The sequence below is a fragment of the Oryctolagus cuniculus genome, chromosome X, assembly GCF_964237555.1.
Source record: "Oryctolagus cuniculus chromosome X, mOryCun1.1, whole genome shotgun sequence".
NCBI classification, from domain to species: Eukaryota; Metazoa; Chordata; class Mammalia; order Lagomorpha; family Leporidae; genus Oryctolagus; species Oryctolagus cuniculus.
The window spans coordinates 108,462,498-108,477,297 of NC_091453.1; the positions used below are offsets into that span (position 1 = coordinate 108,462,498).

General features: G+C 39.3%; 1 protein-coding gene across 50 annotated transcripts in view; it reads right to left on the reverse strand.

The window, feature by feature from the left end:
• Nucleotides 1-14,800, reverse strand: part of ENOX2 (ecto-NOX disulfide-thiol exchanger 2) — a 315,538-nt gene that overhangs the window by 176,018 nt on the left and 124,720 nt on the right. For 38 of the 50 annotated variants that reach the window (XM_070066497.1, XM_017349914.3, XM_070066476.1 and 35 more), the window contains one exon: nt 9,128-9,271. The exons of the other annotated variants lie outside the window; for them this stretch is intronic. The gene's annotated coding sequence lies outside the window, so the exon portion shown is untranslated. The remainder of the gene's footprint in view (nt 1-9,127; nt 9,272-14,800) is intronic. 50 annotated transcript variants of the gene reach the window in all.

Sequence of the window (14,800 nt, forward strand, 5' to 3'; positions counted from 1 at the left end):
AAACTTTCCTAGTTCATCATCCTACTTCCAGGTAAGAAATGAAACAAAAGGATTCCCAGGCAAATGAGTGCTCATTTCATTTTTATATTTTTTCTTCCCAGTGAGCTTAAACAACTTCTCCCAATGACCCATTACAATTAGTTCTTTACATCTGAGCAAATGTCTCTTGCTGCTCTACAGGCCCACTTGCACTTATTAATCTAGCCTTGGCAATACTTGAATGTCTTACTGTCTTCATTTGTCAAGTACCATTTTGATGTCTAGAATTTCTAAAGGAAACTTTAAGAATTGAGTTAGGATCAAGATTAGGACCTTCTAGTGGTCCTTAATATAACATTCCTGATGACACGAGTCTATTTTAGTCAAAGTCATCTGACTTCTCTGGTTATTAGCACCTCCTTTTAAAAGGCAATGAGTATGAAAATACATTAAGAGAAAGAATCACCATATCGAAACAAATTGTTATTGAATCGAAGTGCCTTCTGGAGATCTTGAACTCTTAGAATTCAGTAATTATTGCAAATTCTAAATGGTTGGATTTGCACTAGCTCTTTTCATACAGAGCTATTTGTTATTCACATGAACCTTGGCAATACTGATTAGTATTGGGCACCATGTGTTTAAGCACAAACCTAACTTTGGATACATGTCTACAGAGAAAAGACTATGGAAGTAGGACCATGTCCACATCTGGATGTTCACTCAGTGTCATTAATTATTCCCACTTAATTATGTCCACTCCTCCAGAGAGCTGACACCTTCTTCGAATACTAATATACCATGGTGTTGTTTAAAACAAAGCTTAATATTTTAGTCATCATTGTTCACTCATAGATTCTTTCACTTTAGTGGGACTATTTGATGAGATAATTGGTATCTCTGCATCTACAAATCCAGATGGTTCTCAACCAGGAGGCAGCTGGCATCATTGGGAGGGGACGCTGGCATTGTGATTTAATGTGAGTTTAACAATCTTTTACTTTTTTGCCATAGAGTACCATCTGAATAAATGATTTACCTCATTGAACAATTTGTGTAAGTTGTAGTGCCACCAAAGAAATCTTTCCATAGGGAAAAGGTGAAAGTTGAGAGCAGAAAATACTCTGCACAATTGTGAGTTAAACCTTAAAAGCCACAAAGCAGATAGATTCATAAAGAAATAGAATGTAGTCAGACAGAACATGAATATCTAATCCAGATTACTGATCTACATCACAGACAATTGAGGCAGGGCACTCAAAATTTACCTTGGGCACCTACAAAATTTTACTTGGTAATGAAGAAATCATTCCATTAAGGACAGGTATTCTTTTCATAAGCCCCACGAATTTGACTAGTGGCTGCTATAAGTATGTAATCTTACAAATGTCTGAGGTTGACCTTTAGGGACAAGTAAGGCTGGCAGTTGATAAAAGTCAGATACTAAATGCTCAGTTTCATGCAAAGTTCTATCTTGGGAGTGACAAGAAAATAACAGAAAATATAAAGGGTGGGGGTGGGGATTCCAAGATGGCTGAATAGAAAAAAGACATGCTGCTTAAAACAAGGGGAAAATAGCAGAAGAAAAGCAGAGGAAGTACATTCCAAGGGGGGGGGGTTGGAGTGAAGTTTGCAGTGGAAATTCTACAGAGGAAAAGCAACACCATGGAAGGCACAGACGTGTAGCCATGAGTAGAGAAACTACACACAACCCCCACAGCCTGGAACTGGAGAAGACACCAGCTTCAGAGAGCAAGGTGACATCAGGCTATGGCAGCCCATGCCACTGGTGATTCTGCCCAAGGGACAGCCACATGGACCATACTGTCTTTGAGTCTGGACTGGAGCCCTAGTGGGGGACAGGGTGCACGCCTAATTCCTAATTCAGTGAAAGAAAAGCACGTTTCATTCTACCCATCTCTCCACAAGGGCACCAGGCAACTGGCCGAAAGGAGGCACCATTTTGATAGCTGTAGAGGCTGAAGTGGCTCTTGTTTGTATTTGACCAGGGTTTTACCAGAGGGAAAAAAGCTGTGTTCCCAACTGACTGATTCCAGCTGGGAGGGGTTACAGGGGGCTGGGCAGCCATGTAGGATCATGAGGTGCCCAATCCTCTCAACGTATCAGAGGCTCCAGGGCTCTAATTGCCAAGGCAGAACACTGACAGGCAGCTTGCATTGGGTATGTCTCTGCTATCTCTGTGGACAGGAAAGGCCAGTGGGGTGGAGCAGATCCTCTGCACCCTGTGACTGTGGGAGTCTTGTGTACTGACTGTGCAAACTCTGTATGATAGGGTACAGGGTTTAGCTGGTCTCTGGGCAATCATTATGTGTGGCACTGGAAGCTCAGAGCTCCCTCAGAGCTCCCTGACTGCTTGGGGTGGGGTCATTGCAGAGTGTTCTGTGCTCACACTGAGGATTGCAGATTCTTTGTTGCAATTAATGTGGAAACAGGAGTATCCATTTGGGCTAACCACAGACATTGTCACACTGGAAGAGAGGAGGTGACAGTGTAATCAACCAACACAGGTGATCATACCCTCCCCCTGCTGACAACAGAGATCTACCACACCCAACTTGGGTGTCACACAGGATACTCACCCCACCCTGGAACACTGATCAGAGCTCCCTGCCCCCATCCAGCACACACCTCTGAGTATTCACTCAAAGAGCAGATAGTCCACTAAGCAACAGAAGCATAGTTCAAAGATAAAATCCACCAGAGGAGAAAACAAACAAGCATTTCCACAAATGCCTAAAAATAAATGCAAAAATTCAAAAATAAGAATAGGAAGACAACAGGACTCTCCCAAATTAATTCAATAACACTTCAATATTACAGTGTAAATATGAAGAGATTGATGAAATTACTGAAAAGGAATTCAAAAGAATGATCTTAGGATTACTCACAAACAATGAGAAGCAAATTCATGAGTTAAAGAAATCCATACATGACATGGAGGAAAATTTTTCCCATGAGATTGAGATTTTGAAGAGAAATCAAACTAAAATGCTAGAAATGAAGAATGAAATATGTCAAATAAAAATACAGTGGAAAGCCTTAACAACAGACTTGGTGAGGCAGAAGGAATATCTGAGCTAGAAGACAAATCTTTGGAAACATCTCAGTCAGACCCACAGAAGACGAAGACAAAGATGAAGATGATGATGAAAAAGAACATGATGACAGAGAAGGAGGAAGAAAAGGAGGAAGAAGAGGAGGAGGAGGAAGGAAAGAAGGAAGGAAGGAAGGGGAAGAAGAAATTAGACAATTAGAAAAATTAAAGACAATGTTCAAGATTTATGGGATGCTATCAAAGAGAGAATGCATTAGAAGGCCTATTCAGTGAAATAATTACAGAAAACTTACTATATTTGGAGAAAGGGATGTCTAAGCATATGAGACACACAAAACTCCTAATAAACATGACCAGATCTTTACCACGACACACTGCAGTTTAACTTTCAACAGTAAAATATAAAGAAAAGATTTTAAAATATGCATGAGAGAAATGCAGGATTATTTTGAGAGGATTCCCAATTAGACTAACAGCTGACCTTCTTATTAGAAACCCTACAGGCTAGGAGAGAATGGAGAGACGTAGTACACATCTTAAAAGAAAAAAAAAAATTGTCAACCCAGAATACTGTACCCTGCAAAGCTCTCATTTATGAATGAAGGTGAAAGATCTTCCATAACAAACGGAAATTTAAAGAATTTTTCACTACTTGTCTAGCCTTACAAATGATACTTAAGGATGTGCTACACACAGAAACACAGAAATAGTCACCGATATAAAAGAATATGAAGGCAGAAAATTTCTTAGTAAAATTACAAAGGAAATCCAAAGCAAACAATAGGAATATTTATGGAAGAATTGCAGGACCAAGATACCACATCTCTGTTAAAAGACCAAGGAGTCAGGGCTTTTTGAATAAGACATATACACAGCAGCATATAAACAATAGTTCAAGTTGGCCCACAATCAGTGTCAAGTGATTCATATGAATATAATTATCAGAGGATTTCAAAAGTATAAGAGAGTATTTCTAACTAGGATGATCCAGAAGTCTTCTTAGTGAAGACAGGACACGTATTAGGCAGTCAATTGGACAAGATTTTGATGGGTGGAAGAAGAGGGAAAAAATTCTGGGTAAAGGCAGTGAATGGATAAATATGGCTCCATGGTAGGTGAGCATAGTGAGTAGGTAGCTGATTAGCTTGGCTGAAATAGAAAACTGGTTTGCAGGCAGCAGCAACAAAGAAAAGGAACCTGAAAAGAAGTCACTATGGGATCTCAGAATTTGAAGAGACCTTTTCTAACTTACTTGTATTCACAAAATCTTAAGTTTTCTCTAGTCTGCCATCAACATTTAAACAATATTTTAGTGATGGCCTAGCTTTTTAATATCTATAGACACAGTTACTATGAAATACTAGTTACTAGCTAGAAATGGGCTTTGGACTTGGAGGCCTGGTTGAACTACATTGCTAAGATGTTCAACCTTGGGCAAGTTTATTTAACCTTTCTTCATCAAATGTGAACAAAAGCAAACCTACAGTGGAGGGAGGAAGAAAATGAAAAATGATGCTTAAAGGAGGAAGAAGAATCTGCAAAATATATTGCCAAGGAAGACAGAAGTAGAAGCAATACAAGGAATGTGAGGTTGTTAATACAGGTTGAGTGTCCCTTATAGGAAAGGTATTTGACCAGACATGTTTGTGGTTTCAGAATTTAAAAAGAAATCAGTATTTCCAATGACTTTACTGGTTTAATACTCTAATCTGGAAATCCCAAACTTGAAATGCTCTAAAATCCAAAAGTTTTTGAGCACCATGTTGGCAGTCAGAAATTTTCAGATTTCAGAGCATCTTGAATTTTGGGTTTTTGGATTATGGATGCTCAACATATGGCACTGAATGAAACAAAGGTCAAAATTTTGGCCACTGATTTTGATAGTTTGGTGGTCAATGATAACCTTTAAGAAATCAACCTTTGTACAAAAGAAGAAGAGCCGGTTTGTAAAAAAAGAGTTTGAAGGATGGGAGAGGATAGAAAAATGAAGGTATAGTGAGGAACTGGAGCTTCAGGCAAAGATCCTTACCTCATTTCTTTTTTTTTTAACTTTTATTTAATGAATATAAATTTCCAAAGTACAGAATATGGATTACAATGGCTTCCCCCCGATAACGTCCCTCCAACCCGCAACCCTCTCCTTATCCACTCCCTCTCCCCTTCCATTCATATCAAGATTCATTTTCAATACTCTTTATATACAGGAGATCAGTTTAGCATACATTAAGTAAAGATTTCAACAGTTTGCTCCCACACAGAAACATAAAGTGAAAAATACTGTTTGAGTACTAGTTATAGCATTAAATCTCAATGTACAGCACACTAAGGACAAAGATCCTACATGAGGAGTAAGTGCACAGTGACTCCTGTTGTTGACTTAACAAATTGACACTCTTGTTTATGGCATCAGTAATCACCCTAGCCTCTTGTCATGAGCTGCCAAGGCTATGGAAGCCCCCTGAGTTCACTGACTCTGATCATATTTAGACAAGGCCATGGTCAAAGTGGAAGTTCTCTCCTCCCTTCAGAGAAAGGTACCTCCTTCTTTGATGACCCATTCTTTCCACTGGGATCTCACTCACGGAGATCTTTCATTTAGTTTTTTTTTTTTTTCCCCACAGAGTGTCTTGGCTTTCCATGCCTGAAATACTCTCATGGGCATTTCAGCCAGATCCACATGCCTTACTTACCTCATTTCTAACAAAGGAGAGGGTGAGAGATGGTTTTGACTTAATTGGGGTTACAGGATTGAGTGATGCAATTGGCTGGACATGTATCTTGCCTTAGAACTCAAATGGCTGGTAGTTTCTGTAAGGACTTCCAGCCCTAGCTTCCATTCTTACCACAACGCAGCAAACATGACAAAGGCAGAGGGAAGCTCCTATGCACAAAATATCTCCCCTCTTCCTTTTTGTCTAGCACGTTAGAGGAAGAAAATAATATTATACAGCAATCTGCCCATTTACAATATCACAAAATTGCTAGCTGGATAATTATAAGAGACTCCCTGTATTGTAAAACCTCATTAATTTGGACTACATTAATTTGGAATTTGTGGTAATTTAACCTGGGCTGGAGTTACCTTTGCACTACTTACAAAGAAAGGGTTCACTAAGCAAATAGTATGAACAAGATTTCAAGGGAGATAATTTAGACTGCCAAAGGTTTATTTCACGTATTTTAAATAAAATACTGTTTTGTAAGAACTTCAGCATATTCATTATTTGAATGCAAATTGATTCTGCTAATTATAGATTAGAGTACTCTACTGTCAACATCCTATATCTGCAGCAGTTACCTTGCTCTCATTGAGTATGTTCATTAAAAATAAAACTATAATCCTTTAAAGTTAGTTCACAATTCATATCAATGCATACAACCTTTTCCTGACTCTCATGAGTAAACTGCAGTTCAGGAGGTGTTACCCTAAACTAGCGCATCACTTCGCATGAATACAGTGGTGAAACTAGTTCAGTAATCAACAAAGGCCTCAAAACAACCCAACAGATGCTTTAAAACTGATGCCCTAAATCGCCTGCACTCTATCAAGAGCAGATTCCACTGATAGCTGACTTCTTTAACATACTAACACAACACATCAACTTGAGGAGTTGGCTGGTTTAAGCTTGTAACTTATTAGAAGGAGAACAGGAGCCACCACATGAAGGGACACCAAGAGAAATAAGTGAACACAGACTGCAGAAAAAGGATAGGACATGAATAAAATATGAATATCTGAGAAAACAACACAGTTGAGGACAATCTAGTGCAGAGTTAAAAGGTCTATATTCCTTAGTAAGCCTTGAAAACTATAACAGAGTATTAGCGTATAGCACAATAATTAATGACTACTCCTAAAGAACAAGTAAATGTTAAATTATGTTGACTGTATGTTAAAAGGCAGATAATTTGGGCCGGCGCCGCGGCTCACTAGGCTAATCCTCCGCCTAGCGGCGCCAGCACACCGGGTTCTAGTCCCGGTTGGGGCGCTGGATTCTGTCCCGGTTGCCCCTCTTCCAGGCCAGCTCTCTGCTGTGGCCAGGGAGTGCAGTGGAGGATGGCCCGGGTGCTTGGGCCCTGCACCCCATGGGAGACCAGGAAAAGCACCTGGCTCCTGGCTCCTGCCATCGGATCAGCGTGGTGCGCTGGCCACAGCGGCCCATTGGAGGGTGAACCAACGGCAAAGGAAGACCTTTCTCTCTGTCTCTCTCTCTCACTGTCCACTCTGCCTGTCAAAAAAAAAAAAGGCAGATAATTTATATACATAAATATATAGATATATAGACACACACCCCTCAATCACATACAGTCAATTTGCACCCACAATGGGTAACCTAAAAATGTGAAAAAAGTTGAGGCTTAAAAAGATTAGGTTCATTATACTATCATATAATAATAACAGTAGCATTTATTAAGTGATTACTGTGTGCAGATACAATGTTAAGTATATCAGTTCAATTAATTCTCATAATAATCCTAAAATGTCAATTTTAGTGCTACTACTTCACAGTAGAAGAAACTAAAATTCAGAGGCATTGTGCAAATAACCCCAGCTCACACAAAGAGAGATGGAGCCAAGATTAGAACTCAGATCAGTTCCTTGGCTATACACTATGCCTTCCATGCTCTAAAAAACAGAGCTCTTTCAGAATCACTCATTAAAAAAAGATTTGTTTTATTTATTTGAAAGGGCAGAGTAAGAGAGAGAGAGAGAGAGAGAGAGAGAGCGCTTTCATCTGCTGGTTCACTCCCCAAAAGGCTACAACAGTCAGGGCCGGACCAGGCTGAATTCAGAAGCCTGGAACTCCATCAGGGTCTTCTACATGGGTGGCAGGGGCCCAAGTACTTGGGTCATCTTCCACTGCCTTCCCAGGCACATAAGCAAGAAGCTGAATCAGAAGCAGACCAGCTGGGACTTGAATTGGCACTCATATAGGATGCTAGGGTCACAGATATCCTGTATGAGTGGCTTAACTTGCTGTACCACAACACCGACCCCAAGAATCACTCTATCATTGAATGTTCCATGTAGCCAATGGTTTACTGTATTTTCCTTTTCCAAACTTATATGTAACTTATATGTAACAGGTATCTTTATTTGTAAGCAGAAATGCATATGGTATAAATATCATATATGATATTATATGATTATAAAAATGCTGCATTTCACAAGCTGATGGCAAAAGAATAGCAAAAATGTAAACTAAAACAAACAAGCAAAAAACTATGAACATGTCTACTGGGTCCATCTCAAAACCTCAGATCAGTCTCCATATGCTAATGATTCTGTTTCCAAATGTATAGTGAAGCAACAAAGAAATTAAATTTTAAAATATCAAATGATCAGTTAATATCTTGTTCTTCTATTGTTTTCTCACACCTTTTGGAGAAATTTAAAATGATAATAGGCTAATGGGACATGAACGAGGTCAATGTGGGATGCATTGAAGGAAAGGCTAAAATTCAATCAACTGTTATAGAGGATTTAGAAGAATTTATTTGCTAGATATTCTAATTTATTTGCTAGATATTCTAAGAAAACTCTCAGGGCATAAAATACATATGAGTACAGTGTGTATTAGGGGCAACACGGGTAGAGGTAGAGAGCTGCAAATATATTCAGTTATCTTTGTTAGAAGTAAAGTAAGGGTGGCTAGCCACATGCGCATACACAAAGAAAAATGTACAGTGAAACCACTCACTCATGCAATTCCTTCTGCCTAAAACAATGTTCTTTTACTCATTTCCTCTTATGTCAAGATTTATCCATTCTTCAAGGATCAGCTAAAAATGTCACTTCTGCCATGAAGCATTCCACAATCTCTAAGGCTGAATTAAATTCTCCCTCTGTGTTCCCATAGGTTTTTTTTATCCCTTTTACACATTTACCACAGCACTGATGATTCTCTTATTATTAGAGTTATTCATGCATGTGCTTTTTCCCTCCTTCTATCCAAGCAAGAGGGCAGGCAGCTCTGTCATTACTATAGTTCCTTCAAATTCTATTAGGCTCTGGGAAAATGTTGACTCAATAGCACTGACTTAAAACAGTGCATTATCAACCTAGCTTACCTGAAGGAGCATTTGTTCTCTTTCTTTTCTTGCTCGATTCCCCTCCATTCTCAATGAGGCCTTCTGTGACCAGAGGGCCACTGGCACTACCAAACTGCAGGGGCTCGTTGTTGTTGGCAGGGTCAAAGGGCAGCTGGTTCAATCCTAAAGAAGAAAAAGAAAGCCAAATTCCAGACTCCATTAAGGACTGGGATCATTTCCAGATTTAATTATATGAGCCAATAGTGGAAAACTTTTTAAATCTTAAGAGCCCAGGAATAAGAGATGAATTATTCAGACAGTTGTCCTGTGTAATTTTTATAGGTCTGATTGACAGGTATAGAAGTAAAATATAAGATAGTGGAGTGGGTGTTGTGGCACAGGGATTAAGCCACTACATGGGACAACTGCACCCCACATTGGAATCCTAGCTACTCCACACTACCGATCCAGCTTCCTGATTATGTGCCTAGGAGACAGCAGATGATGGCCCAGATGCTTGGGTTCCTGCTGCCCACATGAGAGACCTGGATGGAGTTCCTGGCTCCTGCCTTCAGTCTGGCCCAGTCTTAGCTGTTGCAAGCATCAGGGGAGTGAACCAGCAGATTGGGAAAATTCCCACTCTTTCTCCTCTCTCTCTCCCTCTCCCTCCCCCTTTTGAATACATACATAAATAATTAAATTGGAAAATAAAAGACAATGACTTTGTCATCTGTAATAGCCCTCCTGTTCCTGTGAGAACTTAGCAATTTTGGCCACAAGCTAGCATCTTCTCCTTTCTCCCTTAAAAATATAGTGCCTTCTTTAAATGTGGCTGTGGTTGGATCCACTCTTATTTCAAAAAGGTTGGCTTTGTATTCCTTGGATTACCTCCTGACATTTTTCCATTCCTTCATTACAAGGTTAAACTACTGCTGATATAATCATTAGACTATCCTGGTGTCAAAGTCACTTCCAGTAATAATATAGAGGTTTCTAAAATAGAAAACCAGAGTACCATGGCAAATGAGAAAAGGAAACAAAGACACAGACAGGAGGTTAGCAGCTGGAGTGATGAAGAGTTATGGTCCAAGTTTAGGTTTGTTAACCTCATCCTTTTCAAATGGTGTAAGAAGCAGAGTCACTTTACTAGTCACTGCTATGTCATATAAAATGGCAAATTGTGTTTCCTATTCTCCAAGTCTTACACGGTTCATTCAGGTGCCAACAGTTTTTTTTTTACTTCTTTGGCAGTGGTGCCTGAAATTTCAAGTGTTTCAATTAAAACTTCATGAAATGTGGAATCAAAAGCTTTGTTAAAGCCCAAAGTTAGAACATCTCTTCTAAGCTTTTTATCCACTGGTTAGTCTCTAATCCTATCAAAAGGGGAATCAGTTTGGCCTGATGTTGCTTATTCTTTAACCCTCGAGTTTTCTATGGTCTGTATCTGTACAAGTCTTGAGTTAATGTTGCAAAATGTCAATAAATCACTTGAAATCCAGTCAACTAAAAGTCAATCAAGTTTCAGTAAAATGAATACTAAGGCTCTAACAAAATGACTTTACATTATTGCTTTATTGTTTTACATAAAGTGTATTCCATTGCTAATGTTTTTAACCCACATAACAAATACTGTTTCTTCAGCAACTAGACTCCACTTGGAACATCTCCATTAAATATCTTCTGGGACTTGTCAAACATTCTTCCTTTACATCATGTGAGCCATTAAGTGTAAGAATGAACCTCATTTCTGTATCTTAAGTCAACTGTTCACTGCGTCATATCCATGTCCTATTAAATCCCTACCATGACCAGAACTAAAGAAACAAATACCACATTCTGTATATTAGAAAATACTGATATCATTTTGAAGACAACTTTCAAAGAAGACAAGAGTTGTATATTGTTTACAAATGAAGATTTTTTTTTAACTTAGTTGACAGAGTTAGACAGTGAGAGAGAGAGAAACAGAGAGAAAGGTCTTCCTTCTGTTGGTTCACCCCTCAAATGGCTGCTATGGCCGGAGCTACACTGATTCGAAGCCAGGAGCCAGGTGCTTCCTCCTGGTTTCCCATGCGGGTGCAGGGGCCCAAGCACTTGGGCCATCCTCCACTATCTTCCCGGGCCACAGCAGAGAGCTGGACTGGAAGAAGAGCAATCGGGACTAGAACCCAGTGTCCATGTGGGATGCTGGCGCCACAGGTGGAGGATTAAGCAAGTGAGCCATGGCGCCGGCCCCATGAAGATTTTTTTTGCACATGAATAGTCCCAGAGTCAAATAAGATTAGTGTACTATCCCAAAATTTGTTTTGGCATTTTTTACTGCAGCATCATATTGACCAAAACAAATTCCATGGAAGACAGATGGAAAAATATAATAGATTTGGGTTCAAATTCAGGATACCATTTACTAGCTGTACAGCTTTTCACAAGTCACGTATCCTCTCCTAGTTTTATAATGTGTGAAAGGGGAATGATAATAGTGCATAGGGTTGTTGTAAAGATAAAGAAATACAAATATTTATGAGGGAGATAGAAGTTGGGCATAGTGGTTAAGACATTACTTGGGACGCCTGTATCCCATATCAGTCCTGACCCTGCTCCCAATTCTAGCTTCCTGCTAATGCATATCCTGGGAGGTAGCAAGTTATGGCTCAATTACTTGGGTCCCTGGCACCCATATGAGGGAACCAGATTGAGTTTCCAGCTCCTGGCTTTGGCTTGGATCAGCCCTGGCTGTTGCAGGCATTTGGGGACTGAACTACCAGATGGGACATCTCTCCTCTCTCACTTATTCAATCAATCTGCCTTTCAAATGTGTGTGTGTGCACGCATATGTGTGTATTTGTGTGTGTATGTGTGTATCAAAATATACATATAATTCCAAGTGAATTAAAACAAATTCTCCAGGGCCAGTGCTGTGGCACAGTGTGTTAAGATGTAGCGGGTAAAGCAGGTAAAGATGCAGTGCCAGCATCCCATATGGACACCGGTTCGAGTCCTGGTTGCTCCACTGCTGATCCAGCTCTCTGCTATGGCCCGGGAAAGCAGTAGAAGATGGCCCAACTCCTTGGGCCCCTGCACCCACGTGGGAGACCTGGAAGAAGCTCCTGGCTCCTGCCTTTGGATTGGCACAGCTCCGACCATTGCAGCCAACTGGGAAGTGAACCAGCAGGTGGGAGACCTTTCTCTCTCTGCCTCTCCTTCACTCTCTGTGTAACTCTTTCAAATAAATAAATAAATCTTAAAAAAACACACACACACAAAATTTCCCCTCTAAGCTTGAAAGCGCTAAGAAGGAATTCTCTTTCTCATGCCTGCATACACATACACACACACACACACACACACACACACACAATTTTATCCTTTGTGCCAAGCACCATGCCTAACACATAGTGTTGAATGAATGAATCGTCACATGGATGGGGTGACTCATTTTATTAACCCATGTAATGACAGTAAAGACTAGGCAGCTAATAATCAAGAAAGAATGCCATAACTTAAAAAGTTCTGGTGCTGATTATATCAACATTACTTAAACTAATTAGATTTTAAACCCATCTCCATCATTTGAGTACCATGCTGCAAGATGGTAAAATACTGATTAAAAGGAATGCTCAAGAATGAGGAGGTTCTGATTAATGATTGTTAATCATAAAAGTCTTTCTTATTTTCTCTTGCATTTGATAATTTTACAGGATGATACAAGTATATTAGTCTACTTCCCTGCCTTATTAAGGAGATGACTGAGATCCTACAGAGCTTCAGAGCCATGATCTGTAAAACGAGGCTAATAATAGTACCTAATTCACAAGACTGCCAAAATATTAAGTGGGATCATGTATGTAGAGCATTCTTCATCACAACTGGCACAAAGCTGATGTTTGATTAATATTAACTGCTACTATTATAATATTGAATGATACTGAATGTCCATTTTAAGTTTTTAGAATTACTGACATATAATGTGAGAAGATTGACTTGAATTTTCCCTGATCCAAGGATATATTCTACTTTGCTCATTGAATCTTTTTTCAAACTTTTATTTCATAATATTTTAAATTTGTAAAACAAAAACTGTGAAGTACTACAAAGTGTTCCCATATTTTCCAGTCAGCTTTCACTATTGTTAACATCTTCTATTAGAATGATATGACACAGTCTATAGAACTTTTCACTGCTGTTTGTACATTTAAAAAAAATTTTTTTTTAATTGAGAGAAGAGGAGAGGGAGAGAGAGGGAGGGGGGGAGAGAGAGAGAGAGAGAGAGAGAGAGAGCAAGCTAGCTCTCATCCTCTGGTTCACTTCCCCAAATGCCTGCAACATATGGGGCTGGACTGGGAGCAAATTCAGAGTTAGGAACTCAAATCAGGTCTCTGATAAGGATGGCAGGAACTCAATTACTTGAGTCATCATCACTGCCTCCCCGGATGCACATTAGCAGGAAGATGGAGACAGGCGCTTGAGCAAGGTATTGAATCCAGGTAATCCAATGTGGACTTTTTAATTGGCATTTTTAAGATTTATTTTATTTATTTGAAAGACAGTTACAGAGAGAGGTAGAGACAGATAGAGAAAGAGGGAGTCTTTCAACTGCTGCTTTACTCCCAAAATGGTCACAACGGCTGGAGCTGAGCTGATCTGAAGTCAGGAGGCAGGAGCTTCTTTAGCATCTCCCAAGTGGGTGCAGGGGCCCAAGCACTTGGGCCATTCTCTGCTGCTTTCCCAGGCACATTAGCAGGGAGCTGGATGGGAAGTAGAGCAGCTGAGACTTGAACCGATGCCCATATGGGATGCTGGTGCTGCAGGCCAGGGCTTTAACCTGTTGCACCACAGTGCTGGCCCCCAACTGGCATCTTAACTGCCAGGCTAACTACCTGCTCCTGTTTGCATCATTTTTTGAAAGTTGAGGGACTCCAGGAAAAAAGATCTGTTGAGTTAAAAGTATTCAGTCATAGTCATTTGACTATAATTGTGCAGTTCTCTATTTGTGTCAGATGATCACTTCAGGGATTTAAGTATATTATTTCTAAGATGAATAAAAAGAGTTTTTGACCTTGAGTAAGACTGAGATTTTAAGTACTTTCTGTGTATCCACCTCATATATGATACAGATATGTGAAAATCCTGATAATTCGATACAACTTCCCAAGCCTAATTTTTGAATGTGGAAATATATCATATTGAAGAAAGAGACATCTCACTCAATAAGCTGATTCAGTGAACAGAAATCCACATTTTAGATTATCTAAGACCTAATACAGTCTCAAAGTTGTATAGTTCAAGAGCAAAGGCTACAGAGACAGCAAAATCCTATGACACTAGTGCTTTCTAGCTACTTTTACTGTATTGTTTCATTCCTTCCTTAGCACTAAATACACAAATAAATGAGTAAATGCCAGGTATATCTGATCCATACTAAATACTATTTTAACAAATTAGCCCTATCAAAATTATTTAAATCCTAATAATAAACCATCTTAATCCAAATAATTCATCTTGGTGAAATTTTTGATATGCATGTAAAAATATTAGCAATTATCATATTGTATTTCTCACAGAAACTACAGAATTTATCTTTAAAACTTGCGGCGCAATTCCTACCATTTTATACTAGATATCTTGAAACTGGAAAATACAACATTTTGAAGAAATTTTTGAGGTTGTCTAGTTCATTCTTCTATGTAATACATTAATATGCAGGATTTCTGA